Source organism: Saimiri boliviensis, chromosome 6 (genome assembly GCF_048565385.1).
Source record: "Saimiri boliviensis isolate mSaiBol1 chromosome 6, mSaiBol1.pri, whole genome shotgun sequence".
In the NCBI taxonomy this organism is placed as follows: domain Eukaryota; kingdom Metazoa; phylum Chordata; class Mammalia; order Primates; family Cebidae; genus Saimiri; species Saimiri boliviensis.
This window is the reverse complement of record NC_133454.1, coordinates 83,039,127-83,055,872: the sequence shown is the minus strand read 5'-3', so window position 1 is coordinate 83,055,872 and position 16,746 is coordinate 83,039,127. Positions and strand designations below refer to the sequence as shown.

The 16,746-nt window shown below is 46.8% G+C and overlaps 1 protein-coding gene across 3 annotated transcripts in view; it reads right to left on the bottom strand.

The window, feature by feature from the left end:
* BMAL1 (basic helix-loop-helix ARNT like 1) overlaps positions 1-16,746 on the bottom strand; it is a 111,481-nt gene that overhangs the window by 78,316 nt on the left and 16,419 nt on the right. For 2 of the 3 annotated variants that reach the window (XM_039470746.2, XM_039470747.2), the window contains exon 2: positions 2,336-2,408. The gene's annotated coding sequence lies outside the window, so the exon portion shown is untranslated. Of the gene's footprint in view, positions 1-461; positions 636-2,335; positions 2,409-16,746 lie in introns of all 3 variants that reach the window. The other variant, XM_074401108.1, reaches the window with a different exon arrangement.

Genomic DNA, 16,746 nt, shown 5'->3' with positions numbered 1-16,746 from the left:
GGACTCAATCTATCTCTAGTCCTTCTACATTAGTAGGACGAAAAATTCCAGACATAGGTGAGAGAAAATAGGAAGCAGCATAGGCCAGGGATTGTACAGACCCGGGTTCAAAGCCCTTGTAACCTTGCATAGGTTACTCAACCTCTTTATGACTTATTTCTAGCTGAAATGAGAATACTATTAGTAATTCCCCCATCACAGGTCATTGCAAAGATGAAATGGGATGATACACAATAGCACTTAGCACTGGACTTAGTATATAATGAGTATTCAGTAAATCATAGCTCTAAACTAGTTACACCTGTTGCTTTTATTACTAGACCTCTAACTGCTAGATTCACACAAACCAAGTCAAAAACTACTTAGAATTCAAACCAAAGAAGGTACACTCAAAATACTCAGAGCGCAAATTGGTACGTAATTAAATCACGACTGGAGGAATCATCCTCGAGTCCCCATACCTGGATAAATTCTGCAGTTAAGAAGATTTATTTCAATTTTTGGTCCACTCTATTTTCTCCTCCAATTTATACAAATGCAACTTCCCCAACAGATCACATCTTGTTTCATGGCAGGGGTCCAAACATGGGCTGCATTCCGTGGTGCAAGTTGTGGCAGAGTTATGAACACCACACCTCAAAGGGAGCATAAGAACACAATCACAAGCCCAAGGTACACACAAACTCCCAAACACAGCTTGGCTCCAAAGAAGGAAACGAGAACTGGTCACAGCATGCTTTCCCTGCTAAAGCAAAGGTGATTCCGACAAGTATCTAAATCTTAGGTGCCTCCCTTCCTTTACTACCTAAACCTTCTATGAGCGGTCTGTTTTTATAACATCACAATTCTTTAACTTTCATTTATGTCCAACTCCATGCAACCTGGCTTCCTTTCCCTTCCCCTCTTGGGACATTACATTCCTCAAGGCCATCTGCAAAGACCTTGTCACAAATTCACCAGCCTCCCTTCAGATCCCTTCTCCCTGGTCTCTGCTGCCCCATTCTCTTCCCTTCCTGGGACTCCTCCATGGCCTCTGGGTCCCTTCCACCTTCTTCTTTCCATCCCAAAGTTATGCATGTTCCCCACAGATCAGCCCACTGCTCATCCTGGGGAGACTATATTTAATACTATGGCTTCCATTCTACATCTCTAGACTTAAACGTCTCAGGCCAGGCCTCAGCCCTGCATGTCCAATTCTCTGCTGGACACTTCCTATGGATGAACCACTGTTACCAAGAATTCAACATATCTAAAACCAGATGCATCAGCTACTCCTTTCTAGCCCCTACCTCAACATTTCTGTCAATAATACCGTTGTGAACAAGCAAGTTTAAAATTTCATCCTCTTTGACTCCTGTCTCTAAAGTCTAAGAAGACTGAAAACGCTATCGGTTCTCTCTTTGCAGTACCTCTTCCATTGGTCCTTTGCTTCCATTTTCACTACTGTTCACCACAAGACCTCATGCCTGGATGGTGGCAGCTGCCTTCCAAAGGGCACCTATGCCTCCTGTCCAGCTATCCCATGAATATTCCTAAAATGTAAACATCATTTCCGCCACTTCACTTCTTTGTCCAAAATAACTTTAATGGCTTCCCACTGCCTTCAGGATAAAGTCTATGTGCCTTAGCCGGGCATTTAGGGTCTAGAAAAGGAGTTGGCAAACTACATCCCGCAGGCCAAATCCGGCCCACCACCTGTTTCTGTAAATAAAGTTTTACTGGAACACTGCCACACCCATTCATTTGCATATTATCTATGGCTGCTTGCATGCTACCACATCAGAGTGGAGTAGCTGTGACAGAGACCACATGGCCTACGAAGCCAAAAATATTTAGCATCTGGTCCTCTACAGAAAAAGTTTGCTGATGGACTAGAATCATCAGATGCCGGCAGATACCACCACAGTTCCTGCCTATGACTCCTTTTGGTGATGAAGGTTTTGCTCCTGTGGAACTGCTGCTAAGCCCACTTTTTACACCTCACCTCTATGGTCTCAAGCCCCAAAAATCTTCTTTCACTCTTCCTTGGACTTTTTTCAATCTAGCTTGCCCTTCAAAACACAGCCAAAGCTCCACCTTTCCATGAGGGCAGCTGCATCCATCCCCTGAACCTCTTGGTTCCCCTCTTCTGGCCTCCCTCTCTGCATCTACCACAGAAAGCTACAGTGAGATTTCCCTTTTCCTATGCACCCCTTCAGCCTGTGCTACAGGCTTCTCCAGGTCCAGGGCTGATAACCTCCACAGAGAACCTGCCAATGATAACTACCCTGCCTTTCATTTCAAATTATCAATCCTCAATAGCATAATTTGGTAAGAAGGTATCAAACAAACTTACCAATGAAGGCCCAGGATTCCACATTGGAAAAGTTAAGCTTGGGTCCAGACGTATGCACTCTAGCCAGCACCACCTAAAAGCCAATGAAATAAAAGTTTAGCTTTAAATTAATAGTACCCAGTTCGTTTTGATTTACCATTCTCCTGGGATGCCCATTTCTGCTTCTTTGCCTAGAAAATCCCTGCTTGTCCTTCGAATCCACTGGACAGTTTTTCCCTGGAAGCCTCCACAGTGTCCCAGGCAGGCCAGGTACCCTCTCCTCTCAGCACCCATGGAACTCTGGTAGCATGCCTATGACAATGCATGGCATGTGGTGGCATAACTTCTTGTTTAGGAAGGAGAGCGGGGATTCTCTAGACTGTAGGCTTTTCAAGAGAAGAGACCTGTAAATTTACCCCACCCCATACCTGCAACTGCCTAGAACACTATGGGTACTTAGATGGTCTTCAGTAAATACTTGTAAAATAGATGGAAAAATAACCTACTCAATTCAGTAACACATGCTGGGATATCTAAATTTCTGCTGGGCTGGAATTTTCACCATAAAAATGAATGCCCCAACCCCACCGCTTTTAATAGGCAACAGTTTAACAGGAAGGACTCATGAAATTAATCAAAATATATACCTTTGGAATGACACTCCCCTGGGCAGAAACCATCAGAGGCTCCCAGAATCTAAGAAGACAGGCTCAACTTCGCAGCCCAGGATGCTGGGCCTGTACCAACTGGCCCGGCCTGACTCTGCAGTCTCAGCTTGTATGGCTTCCCCTGACAGACCCTACCATCCAGACAAACAGGACTGATAATCCTCAGACAACCCCCTCTCTCAGCCAGATGTCTTCCTCCACTTTCCTCCACGTTACCTCCATCTACTGAGATGGCGTCCATTTCAAACATCACATCCCAGACCAAGTTCATGACAGGGCCCCAAAAAGTGCTTTGTTGTTTTTTTCTCTCCATGTTTAATTGTGAGAAAATAAATACATGTCACATGAAATTTACAGTCTTAACCATTTTTAAGTGTACAGTTCAATGGTATTAAGTACGTTATTGTTGTTCAACCACCACCACCATCCATCTCCAGAACTCTTTTCATCTGCAGAAATGAAACTCCATACCCACTAGATAACAACCCTCTCTTCCCTCCTCCCCACAACTCCTGGCACCCAATAAGATTTTGCCAAATGAATGAGTACATAACTGAATGAAGATATGAATGAATCTGACTCAATCCTCCCCACAAAAGCCACAAGTACTGTTTCCTTCTGCTGGATTTCTATGGTATTATCTTCACATCTTTCTCAGATTGATTTCAATCCATCTTAAATGATCCTTTTTTGCACAATTATATTCTCCTTTTAGGAAGGAACTACAACTTATTTGCAAAGTTAAGCTTAGGTCCAACGGCGTGCACTTAGCCTGTCCTGCATGTTGCTAGATCCATTGGTCAGGTCTCCGTCCTCACCTTGCAATTCTGACACCAGTTCTCTCCAACTCTTCTGGTTTTCCACCCACCTCACTGGCTGCTCCTTCTCTTTGCTTATTTTCCCTTATTTCTATCTCCCACCTCTTATGTCAGAGTGTTCAATCCTTGTTTTCATCTCTTCTCTGTCACTCCCTTGGTAATCTCAACTAGTCTCCTGGATTCACACATATCACCTCTATGCTGATGATACCCAGACTTCTCTCCAAGCCCGGACCCTTCCTCTGAACTCCTGACCAGTATATCCAACTGCTTGTGTCAAGTTAAGAAGTAGATGGGAGCTTTGTGTAAGACACAGTAGTTGTCTCAAACTTAAACATGTCCAGCACAGAACCCTGACCTTCCCCTGACCTGCTCCTTCCAGAGTCATATCCACCTCAGCTTAAGGAAACGTTCTTCCAGCTGCCCAGACCAGAAATCTGGAGTCATTTTCATCTCCTTTCTCTCACTCCATATCTAATCCTCACTAAAACTGGTTCTTACCTTCAAAATGTATTCAGAATGCGACCATTTCTCACCACCTCCACCGTCACCATCCTAGATTGCTGTGACAGCCTCCTAATTGGTGCCCTGCTTCCCTGCTGCTACTCTTGTAGTCACTCTACCTCCACCCATAGTCTATTCTGAACAGAGGAAGAAATCTGGTGCAACATGAATCAGATTGTGTCATTTCTTTCCTTAAATCCCTTAAAAGCCTTCCCTGCAAGGACGATGCCAAAAGGACGAATGTGCTTAAAGCAGACTCGCAGGCCTCGGGGCAGGGTGGGCGCAGGAGAGTCTCCAAGCCAGTGTCCCCCTCTCTCCCACCTATTTCTCTACTGGCAGTCCTGACTGTATCACCTATTATCCGATTTCTCAAAAAGGAAGCTCTTTAAAGGGAGGGAAAAGCAATTAATCAGCTTCCTTTTCCAGCTGGATACCATAAGAAGCCAACAACACTCACACTTCTGAAGAAGCAATACAGTATGCCAACACTTAATAACGTTTCCAAAGATAAGGCCAGCCTTCCAGAGACTCATTCTTTATGCCCTTGGTGGCAGTAGGGAATCCGTAAGACCCCCTTCTCCCTGCCTCCAGCTGGCCACCAAGTCTCGCCTGTCCAACGTCTCTTAAGACTCTATCCCTGTCCTCCACCTCACTGATGCTGTGGCTGGATATGAAGTAAAAGTAAAGTGAGTCAGGACTCTAAGCTAGCTCAGGCCTCATCAGTGCTCCTTGGAGCTACAGTAGTGGCCTCCTAATCAGTCTCCCCACCTCTTGTCACTCACTTGGAACCACAACTCCATAGTGTCCAGAATGATTTTACTAAAACCTAACTTTGATCAAGTCCCCTGCTTAAACCTCTACGAAGAGCTCCTGCACTGCCATACTATATATTCTTCAAAATCTATTATAGTAAACTGTGGTAAACAGTCTTTTTTATCTTCCCCAGATGCATTTTTCTGCCTTCTCCTTTAAAAGACTCCAGTTGCCCCACAGGGGTGCAGACGATCCGGCCCAGATTAGAACTCTCCACTCCCTTACAACAGTGACAGGTCCAAAGGCAGGCACATCACCAAGCGGGGCCACTCACAGCCTTTCCCTCAAACTGATACCTAGCTGGAGAGAAAGGCTCTCCCCCCTTTGCTGGGATTGTAAACTGGGGCTGCTGGCAGCTGTGCCCCCTCAGGCAGGGCAGCCTCTCTGCAGTAGAGAAGTCTGATGCCAACACACAAGGAACAGAAGGCAAGTAGCCAACTGGACCACTGGCAGCATCAACTCGCATTCCAGAACCTCTTCCTTTTGCGCGCACCTACGGCATCCTTCCCATTCATGGAACCAGTAACTACCCACTTGTGCCTCAGCTAGCTGGACTCCCAACAGGCCCCTCATGCCGTTTTCTGTGCCTTTTCCCACGTTGTTTCCTCTGCCCAGAATGCACACTCCCTGGATTTTTACCCAGCAGCCAGACTTCCCTGTGGAGCCTTCCCTGAAGGGAAGCGCAGTTAGTCCTGTCTTCCAGATCTGCTCTAAAATGCCTAGAATACACCCCTCTGCCACGCTTAGACCTCTCCCTCTGTCTCTGCAATCTCAGAGCTAGCTAGCTGCTCAAGCTAGAAAACTTAGACCAACTTGCTCTCCTTGTACTTCCTCATTGTCCTCATGGACCTTCCTGTCCTTCCTTTCTGCTGCAGTTCTACTGTCACGGCCAGGACCTCAAGACCTCCTGCTTGGACACAGACGGCAGCCACCTGGGCTCTCTCCACTCCCCCTCTTCCCATTCCCCTCCCGCTGCTGTCAGGGCTGAGCCTCCACGGCCCTCCTGCACCTACAGTATGCAGCCCTTGCATCTAAACTAGCCCCGACCTATATGCTCCAATTTCCCCCAACCACTTCCACTCCCAACAGGATGGAGCAGGTGCACTTTCCCCAATTCTACCTGCTAAGAACAATGAAAAGCCCTTGGCATTCTAGGCTAGATGACTATAAGAAGACTCCAAAGGGCAGGTTGAAGAAGGTAGACCAGCTAGGGACCTCAGGACCCAAGAAACAACGCAGTGGTGAGCTTCCTGCATTTCCTTTTCTGCATATAGCTCAGACTTAGAACTAAGGAGACCAGTAACCCAAAAACGCCAAGGAGCACAAAGAGAAAATGCCCCAACAAATCTCCCTCTATCAAGACAGAAAACTTGGAGATAATAACCACTCTATTTCAGCCAAATACCACACACAAAGAAAACCCAGAGTCCTACTCACAACCATACCAGCAAAGTGCAAGCGGTATCTACAACAAACCCACAGCTGACCTTACACTTAATGGTGAAAGGCTGATGCTTGTCCCAAGGCTAGGAACAAGGTGAAGACGTGCACTCTCACCGCTCTTGTTCACCATAGGACTAAAAGTCCCAGCCACCACAATCAGGCAACAAAAGGAAATAAAAAACATACAGAATGGAAAAGATGAAATGAAACAATCCCTATTTGCAGGTGATATGATTGTCTATGCAGAAAATCCTGAGGAATAAACAAACAAAAAAAATTCTATGACTAATTAGTAAGTTTAGCAAACGTGCAGGATACAAGATAAAAATGCAAAAATCAATTGGATTTCTATATACTAGCAATAAACACATGGATACCAAAATTAAAAATACAACCACATTCGCAATCACTGTAATTGGCAATCATTGTAAAATGGATGGAAAAATAACCTACTCAATTCATTAACACATGCTGGGATATCTAAAATTCTGCTGGGCTGGCATTTTCACCATAAAAATCAAAGCCTCAACCCCATTGCTTTTAATAGGCAACGGTTTAAAGAAAAAAAAGAAATAACTATAAATTCTCTCAACTAACCATTGTATGGCTTAGCCACTTGAGGTCCTGTGCCATGAAAACAGGGATGAAATATTGTTTTGCTCTTCAATAAAATAAAATACCTAGCAGGGACACAGCATCTAGTAGGTGTGCACTATTTGTTTTCACAGCTCATTCCCTGCCATCTCCCCGATGAACTTTCTTCCCCATATGCTCCTAGTGAGATCACGGTCTATTAAAAAGTCCCATCTCCAGTTTCAGCCTTGGCAGGTCATGATTGCCAAGGAAGTATGTGGGAAACAGTTTCCGCTCCCACTCTCAAACACATGTGGGTTGTTACCCTTCAGCAGGGCGTCACCAGTGTCTGCAGATGGCAAGCACTGAAAGTGGCCCCCGGTAGGCACCTCACCCACCTAGAGTGCACACTCATTCTCTCCCATGTCACTCTAAACGGGTCCCAAGGTTTGGCCCAAAGACCCCAGATGAAGTGAGACAATTCCCAGCGCTGCCTCACCTCTGTTGTGTGCTAGGAAGGACTCCGGTGCCCTCCCCGTGTCTGACAGCTTAGTCATGAGTGAGAATTGCCCATCTGTGCCGAAGAAAGTACCGCAGAGTAGAAGAGGTTATGTAGGACAAGTCAGGGCCCAGAGAATGCTCAGATATCTTTTTCCAAAAAATTTCCCCTCTTGCTTTTGAGGGTAGGAAGTGAGACTAATACTCAATATGCAAAGCCAAAAACCTCGGAATAATCTTGGCTCCTTTCTTCCTCTCATGCTCCACTACCAATCCTACAGCAAAACTTGCTGGCCCACCTTCAGAACAGAACTCAAATCTAACGGCTTCTCCCCACCTCTACCCCCGTGGCTCAGGGCCAGCCCTTCCTGTCACACACCTGGATAACACCCCCAAATGCCAACTTCTTACCTGCATCCCCCTTGCTCCCTCAGTCCACTCTCAACACAGCAACAGCAGCCAGAGTGAGCCCTGTGAGACGGGCCTCAGATCCTGCCATTCCTCCTTCAACACCATGTCCTAGCTCTGCTTGCCATTCCAAGGCAACCAAATCCTTACAGTGACCTCAGTGACCTGGCCCCCACGATTCCGTGCCCTCACCTGCTCCCACTCTCCTCCTCTCCTCCCCACTCCATTCCAGCTACACTAGCAGCCTTTGTCTTGCTATTCCTTTTTCATAAAATGCTTTTCCTCCAGCCAAACACATAGTTCACTTCTTCACCTCATTCACTGTGACCCACACCATGCCATGAGTTCACCAGAACCCACTTCCTTTTTTAGGGGGAACATGGCTAGACTTCCTTTCCCAGCCTCCCTTGCAGTCAGGAATACAGATGTGACTGAATTCCGGCCAGTGGGTAGGAGGGAGGTATGCTTCCCCCAGACTGGTCCATAAAGCCTTCCTCACCAACTACCCTTCCCTCTTCTCCCTAATGCTCCAGAAGTTGAATAGAAAGGAGGCTAAGGCCCTTTAAGAAGGCAGAGACACAAGATAAAAGGAGTCTAGGTCCCTTGATGACTGAAAGGAGGCCTGCCTGCTCACCAGAAGCAGCCATTTTCGAATTTTTCTGCACAGAAGCGCAGTTTGTCGTGTTGCTACACTGAGATTTGCAGGTTTGTTTGTTAACCTAACAATTTGTTGTCCTTTCAGTGAGGCCTTCTTTGACCACTCTATTTAAAATCCTCCCACTTCCGGGCCGGGCGCGGTGGCTCACACATATAATCCCAGCACTTTGGGAGGCTGAGGCGGGTGGCTCACGAGATCAAGAGATCAAGACCATCCTGGTCAACACGGTGAAACCCCGTCTCTACTAAAAATACAAAAATTAGCTGGGCATGGTGGCGCATGCTGGTAATCCCAGCTACTCGGGAGGCTGAGGCAGGAGGCTTTTTGCTTGAACCCAGGAGGCGGAGGATGCGGTGAGCCGAGATCGCGCCATTGCACTCCAGCCTGGGTAACAAGAGCGAAACTCCATCTCAAAAAAAAAAAAAAAATCCTCCCACTTCCATCTGACCTACTTGCTTTATTTTTCTCCACAGTCCTCATTACCACACAGCATAATATATATATATATTATAATATATATTTCATTTATTATATTATCTCTATCTCCCCCCAAAGTTAGAATCTAAGCTGAAGATGAGAGTTTTTCCTTTTTTGCCTTTGCTGTACACCCTGGGTCTACAACAGTTCTCAGCCCGTTGCAGACAATCATTTGTTGCCAATGAATGAATGAATAGAACACATGGACTCCAAGGTAAGAAAAGGCCCAGCTGAGGCCCAGCTCTGCCATCTACTAGTTGTGTGACCTGGGGTAAGTTACTCTACCCCTTTAAGGTTCATTTTCTTTATCTGTAAAATGGGTACCTGTAAAATGGGGGAAGTAACAGTACCTACCTCAAAGAAATTGGGAATAATTAAGATCACCAACATAAATCCCTCAGCTTAGTGTGTGGTAACTGCCCAGGCTCTGTAAAGGGAACTGCTATTGTTAATCTGCTTGAGGCCAGAGGACAAGACTGGGTTTCAGGCCCTAGCACAGTCAGTGGCAGGGCAACATCTCAGAGAGGAAGAGGCTGAATGGTTATTTACATGCACAAACTCTTCCGGAACAAATCGAGGCAAACACCTAGGCAGTGAGATTAAAGAGCTGCCTAAAAGTTCTCAGTAAATTGCCAACCATCAGAGGAACCTGCCAAGTGGGGGCAGGGGCGATGACAAGTGTGTGCGGAGTCTACAGAAAAGTGCTGCTTGTGGAGCGAGCACCACCCAGATGACGAGAGATCACTTTGTGCCTTTTAAGAAACAATTTTCACAGCAAAGCTCAAGAAGAGAGAGGCCTCTTGCATCATGGGGACAAGGTAATAAGGCTATAAAAATGGAACTCAAATAAACCACACACAGAGCCCACATGGGTCCAATTTTCCAGGGAAAATAGCGATTGCACAGCATTTAGATGGGGGAAGTCACACTTGTGCCTCAGCATAGCAAACAGCTTTCAAAAATCATTAGGCTGTGGAAAAGCCACCAGGTTTGCCAAATTAGCAGCGCCAGCTCTCACCTGCCCCCTCTGTCACACTCACCTCTTTCTACAGATAAGGGGACAGGGATAGTGGTACTCATCAACAGCGATGATCCCCCAGGAACACAGCACCCTGCAGCCAGGACAGGACCCCACAGCAGCTCCAGCCTGGATCACCTGCTGCCCCTCTCCCCAGGCCCTCACAGCTTTCTCCTTGGCCCAGACCTATTCCTCAGGTCTCTCCTCCTGAGATTCTCTGCAGCCCTGGGCCTCACTGACAAACTCCTCCTTAAAGCTCTGTCTTCCCGTGGCCACTCATGGCTCTCACCAAACCCTCCTCCCATTCTCACCTCCCCAGTCTCCCTCATCGCCATCTCTGGTCTCTTTTCCACCTCTGCATTCCTGAAGGTTGATGATCCAAGACTAAACATACAGCATCTGTCCATCTTTCTGGTTCTAGTGACGGTTCTTTCCCCACATCAGAGGCGGGACAGCTTCATGGTCAGAAGCACAGAGCCTGGAGCCAGATGAACTTGGTTTGATCTTGGCTCCACAGCAGTGTGATCTTGGGCAATTAATTCCTTGCTATATATCTCAGCTTCCTCATCTGTAAAATGGAGATAAAATACCAGTACCACATTTGGTTCACTGCATGGATTAAGTGAGTTACTACCTATAAAGCTCTTAGAACCATGCCTGGCACCTGATACTCTCCATAAAGTGCTACTATGACCATTACTACAGGCACCCAATGCTTCAGCCAAATCCCAAACACTGCCTTATGTCCTTCCATCTCCATCTCCTCTACTCAGGCCTTTTACCTTTGCTGGGAATGTCCAACCTCCATTTCAGCCTGTCCTTCAAGGTGTTGGCAAAAGCAACTAGTTCCATAAAATCTTTCTTTATTCTCCTGCCCCTCAGCCCCACCCTGCCAGCAGTGAGGTGGAATTTCTCCCTTCTCTAAAAGGATAGAGCTGACTTCTCCCAGGGACCTCTTCTTAATCTCCCTTGAATAACCGTTGGTTTTAACCTTGCTTTATCCTTCCCACTCTCTGGTCATAAGCTTCTCGGAAACAGGGGTGCATTGGGTACTTTCTCCCTAAAGTTTTATTTCTTGCAACCTTATATAGTGTAAACACTTGCAAAGCTTACAGCCCAGTTCTACCTAATAAGCTACCAGAGACTGAAACAATAAAATCAACAACAAATCAGCAAGTGAGAGGAAGCCTTCCCCATCACTCCAAAGCCAACACAGACCTCGGGCTCAAAACAGGACTGGGGTCCAAGTCAGTGCTGTTTGTCAATTTCATTCTAGTTATTTCCTAATGACCAAAAAATCAAATCCTTTCAGCAAGTCTACAACCTGCTTCTACTACTAAACGGCGCTTCCAGAGAGGCTCACTCGCAATTAAGGAGACATGTTTTTTCTCAGAAATCTTATTTACTTTTTATTGCTATAGGGCATTTCTAAAAATATCCTTCAGAAGAAATCACTGTTTATTTCATTTTGTTATGTTTTAATCAAATCATCCGACGCAGGACTACAGATCTCTTTGATTTGTGCAGGTAGATTGCTCCTTCCAAGGATTTATTGGCTCCCCTCCACACTCAGGAACAAACAAGTCACAAGTTACTTGTATACACACAGGCTTTCACTTACGACTAATTTCACGTTACTGTTTCCCTGCTTCTTCATTCATGAAAACCCCAACAAAGATGATTTCTAGCATTTGAAGTAAATTTTTTATATATCCTCATGACATTCTTCTTGAAACAAGAAATTCTGATTCTCTATTAAATCTTGGGCCATTGCCATTAGTTAGACAAATGCCAACTAATGAAATGATTCCATAATACACAGAGATGACTTAATGTAGCATTAGCTGAAAGAGCAAAAATTAGAAGCAATTTAAATGCTCCATAACAAGCTCATGGCTTACTGAAAACATTCTCTTGATAGAATATTATGCAGCCATCTTAGATGGCCATAGGGAAGACCAGGGGCCCATGGAAAAGGGCTGGGGCGTAATGTTAAGAGTAAAGAGGCCACAGTGCAACGTAAAGGCTAAGATCAGGGGAAAGCCAAGGTCAGTTCAGGAATTCCATCCCCAAGCAGCCAAGAGGAATGGGAAGGGAACTCTCCCTACGTTTGCAGAATGAATCCATCTCTGGATGAGCAAACAACTTTCATCCCCCTCGGACACTCAATGTTAAGCGTGGTCCTCTCCAATGTGGCCACCAGGCTCTCACCTGAAGGCCCAGCCCTTCCCAAGTCTCTGAGGCTAAGGCAGGAGGGATTTGCTCACTTGCTGCTAACCAACCTAGCAGGTATAGAAAGTGAACCAAGAAACTGGGCACCTCAGCCAAGGCCTTGGACTCCTCAGTCCCTTGCCCTCTGTTGATTCAGTTGAAACTGTACCGCCCCTGAAGGTACCTGAGAGCATAGGCTCTGCATGCCACATGCAGGTCTGTAAGACAACTTCATCTCTGGAAGAGAAAATAACTCCAGAGCTTCTATCCCAGTGCCCTTTCTCTCACCCCACCACAATCCCCAGTGTGGAACCCTTCTGCCAAATACAAGAGGCCAAAGTCATTGCCCTGACATTACAGCCCTCCTGCACATGGCCCCAAACCACCTACCATGCCGCCCAAGGCACTCACCGCTCCCCAGGTATGGCAGGGGCAGCTTTCCTGTTCCTTCTGCCACCCCCAGAAGCCATACTCCCTTCAACCCAGATCCCTCACGGCCAGCTCAAGCCTTTTCCCCTGTGCCCCTTCTCCCCAGCCACCTCCAAACACATGGGTCTTACACTGACTCCCTTGAATGACCCCAATCTCTCAAAGCCTGAGTAGCCAAAAAGCCAGACTCCTACGTGTGAAACCATCAGGTCACCCAGATGCTGTCATCCAAGGGACTCCTCTCTCCAAAATTTGCTCTAAATATACCACTGGAGACTGTCATTTAATTGGTTGTCAAGCTCTCCCTTAACACCTCTTGGGAGAGGGCACAAACATCAGCTGGCAGTGACGCTGGTGCCAGGCCCCCTTGTAAGAGTCCTGATGGATTAAAGAGCTCTTTCCACTTGCCACAGCTGCCAGCAGCAAGCACTTCCTAAGCTCCAACCACATGCCAGCTGGGGGCACAGACCGACTGAGATACAAATCTGAACAAGCCAGTCTTTGCCCCACAGGAATTCAGATTCGAACAGGAAAAAGTGTGAGATAAGCCCCACTACTGCAGTGCGATAAATGCCGAGCAGAGAGAGAGAAGGCAAAGTGAAGAGGAATGCAGAACAGAAGTGGTGATGATTTAATTCAGCCTGAGAAGGAAATGCAGAAAGGCTCAGAGAAAGCCACATTTGAGCCAGGGCCTGAACAATTCACAAAAACAATAAAAATACTGGCAAATCATGTATTGGTGCTTCCTGTGTGCTGAGTACTGTACCCAACACTTTACCCGTGTGAATTCAAACTCATTCACTCATGCATCACTGAGCCCCTACTGCCTGGCACCAATCTAGGCACTGGGGATACAGCAGTGAACAAAAATAACACTGGTGCCTGCCTGCATCAAGCTTATGTTCTGTTGAGAAAAAAACAAAAAAACAAATAAATAAGGAAAGTGTCTAATACATTAGATGGTGATAAGTGCTAGAAGAAAAAATAAAGCAGAAAGAGAAAGAGGGAACATCTCAGGAGCAATGATATTTTAATTAGGGTGACATTTGTAAAAAGACCTGAAAAAGGTAAGCTAACTAGCCATACACACCTCTGGGGGAAGAATGTTCCAGGCCAAAGGAGCAGGCAGTGGGAAGAGCTTAAACAGGAAGCACGCCTGGTGTGTTTGAAGAACAACACGGATTCCACTGTGGCTGGAGCGGAGCTAGAGAGGGGCAGGTAGGAGCAGCATGTACAGCTGCACATGTCGTGCAGTGCATAAGCTGGAGAGGGAAGAGGTGCCACTTACACGCTCCACAATGAGCTGTGCAGAACACAGCATGATCAGCCATACACCATGGCCCTGGGGTGGGAGATGAGGTCAGAATTACCAGGAAGCTTTGAGGGCCATGCTAAGATTTGGCTTTTCCCCTGACTGGGACAGGAAGCTACTGTGGAGAGGGTTCTGAGCAGAGGCCTGCCTTGATCTGACCCTCAGTCACAGGATCACTGTGCAAAGAATGCACAGTAGCAGGATGAAACTGGAAGCAGGAGACAGCTTTGGAGGCTACTGCAATCACCATACTCAACTAGTCTTATCCTCACAGTCCCATGCAGTAGGTTCCATGGGCACTCTTTCACAGAATAAGAGATTGGGCTCAAGAGAGATCTTGTTAGTTGCCCAAAGTCACTCAGCTAGGATGGGAAGCAAGGGGAAGAAGGCACTCCACATGGAATGAACAACCTAGACCATGGAGCAGGAGCTTGGCAGGGTCTAGCACACTTGGGAAAGGGCAGGCACATGGTTTGGGATGGCCAGAACCTCCCCTGGGGACACATGGGAACACATGGCAAGGGCAGCAGACAAAGGCCTGTCTGCAGCCTGCCCACCCTCATGCCAACACCCACCAGCAGCCCCCAAGCTGGCACTGCTCCCTAGACAGGAGCGAATGCCTCCTAACGCATCACCCTGCTGCACTCTTGTCCTCCTCACCACCAGCTCACATGCAGCCAGAAGAGCCTTTAAAAACATAAATCAAGTATTATTTTCTTGCTCACAGCACTCTGGAGGCTTCCTATGAAGCCAGGCACACAGTAGACCCTCAACTGATGCTGGACAAATGGGCGACCCCTCATTCCTACAGCCTTCTCCAGGCTTCTCTTGTCTCAAAACCAAGGTAAGAATGACTTCTTCCTTTCCTCCTTAGCACAGGGAGGTGACTCCATGCTGAGGGGTGCAGGGGGGTTCCAGCCAGGTATAGCTCATTCAGACCAAAGCCAGAGAAGGGAGCCATTCAAGCAAATTAAGGGACCACTTGTGTATTTTTTAACAAAATTGCTTACTCCAGAGCAAACTGGATGTACTTTACCATGCTATGGCTATGTAAGAAGAGGGCTGCAGAGACGCCTGGGCTGTAAAAACTGCAGCAGGCACACTCCACATGGGAGCCCTGGCACCCTGAGGCCAAGCAGCACCCAAGTCAGAAGAGCTCCTGACAACAATGTCACATGCAGGAGGACAGTGTAGGCACTGCCTGAGGCTGACAGAGCCACAAGTACAAGGTGGGACAGGAACGGCTCCCCACTGAGTCTGACTGTGAATTGAAGGGACAAAGCTGATGGCCATATTCTCCTCTACATGCCGATTACAGTGAGCCCTAAACTTATCTTGGAAGCTGGGAAAAACTATAAACCTAAGTCCGAAACAAAACTTCACAAATTTGAGCCAGAGAATATTTGGAACAAAAAGTATACATTTCTCAAAGGGTCATTACCACTCCCAGGATTTAAATCCAGGTCCTCTGAGGGCCACATTCACAAGTGAAATATATGAACATGTAGGTACACACATGCATGTACATTTTTAAAGGAGGGTAACAGCAACCAACAGAATGAGATACTAATAAGCTCCCCTTTCCCAAGAAAACAGAATTTATAACAAAGAATCTTCCTAGTGGGCCTGGAAGGAGTCTTCCTAGTGGGCCTGGAACCACTGCATGAATGACTACTCTCTGGTTAAAATCAATCTGTGGATGGGAGAGGAGTGAGGAAAGTTCTGAAAGCCAAGTGATTCCCCAGACCTCCTCAGGAGGCAAACAACTTGCAGATTTCCATACTGCAACAGACAGGTGAGAGACAAGCTTCAAAGGTTTTGTTCTTTGAAAAGGAAGACAGGGACAGGGGAAAGGGCTGGGAAAGCCCATCGCTAATGTTTGCAGGAGGAAGGGTGCTAAGTCTCCATGGAGTGAGGGTCCTGAGGGTTCCCAGAGGAGAAGACAAAAGAGCAGGACAAATGGCCAAGCCTCTAGACCTGACAAAGAAGTACAAAGGAAGACTCAACAAGGATGCTCAGGGAAACCACATAGTTTGCCTGACACCAAGCTCATCCAGGTAGTCCAAAGCCAAGCAGACAGTGATGCAGAAAGGTCCTGTGAGTGCTGGTAATCAAGAGTTTCAGAAAGGCAAACAGCAAGGCAAAAATACTCTTACTGCATGCCAAGGCCAGACTGAACCACCATGAAAGGGACTGGGGGTGGCTGCGTGATAGGGAAGCAAGAAGGAGTTAATTAAAAATAGTTCCCTGAAAACCCCAGCCCAATATCCTCACTGGAGGGGCACTGAGATGTTGGTACATCATTAAAAGTTGAAAATAACAGGAGAGAAAATATAAGCTTGCCTTCAGACAAAGTTGCAGCATGCATAAATCTGGACTCCTGTATGCACACTGGCTCCTTGTTCTTTAAAAAAGATGGCTATTTACCTGGGGCAGTCCATACATGGGAAACTGGAGTGACCAAGACAGCCAGTCCCTAGCTTACACCCTCAGCTTTTGCTCTCCAACTGAAGGCCCCAGGCTGGCCCAGATTGGCTGAAGGAGAGAAGCTTAGCCCTCCCAGGGGGTCTCCTCCACCTCTTCCCTTCCCACCAGAAAGCCC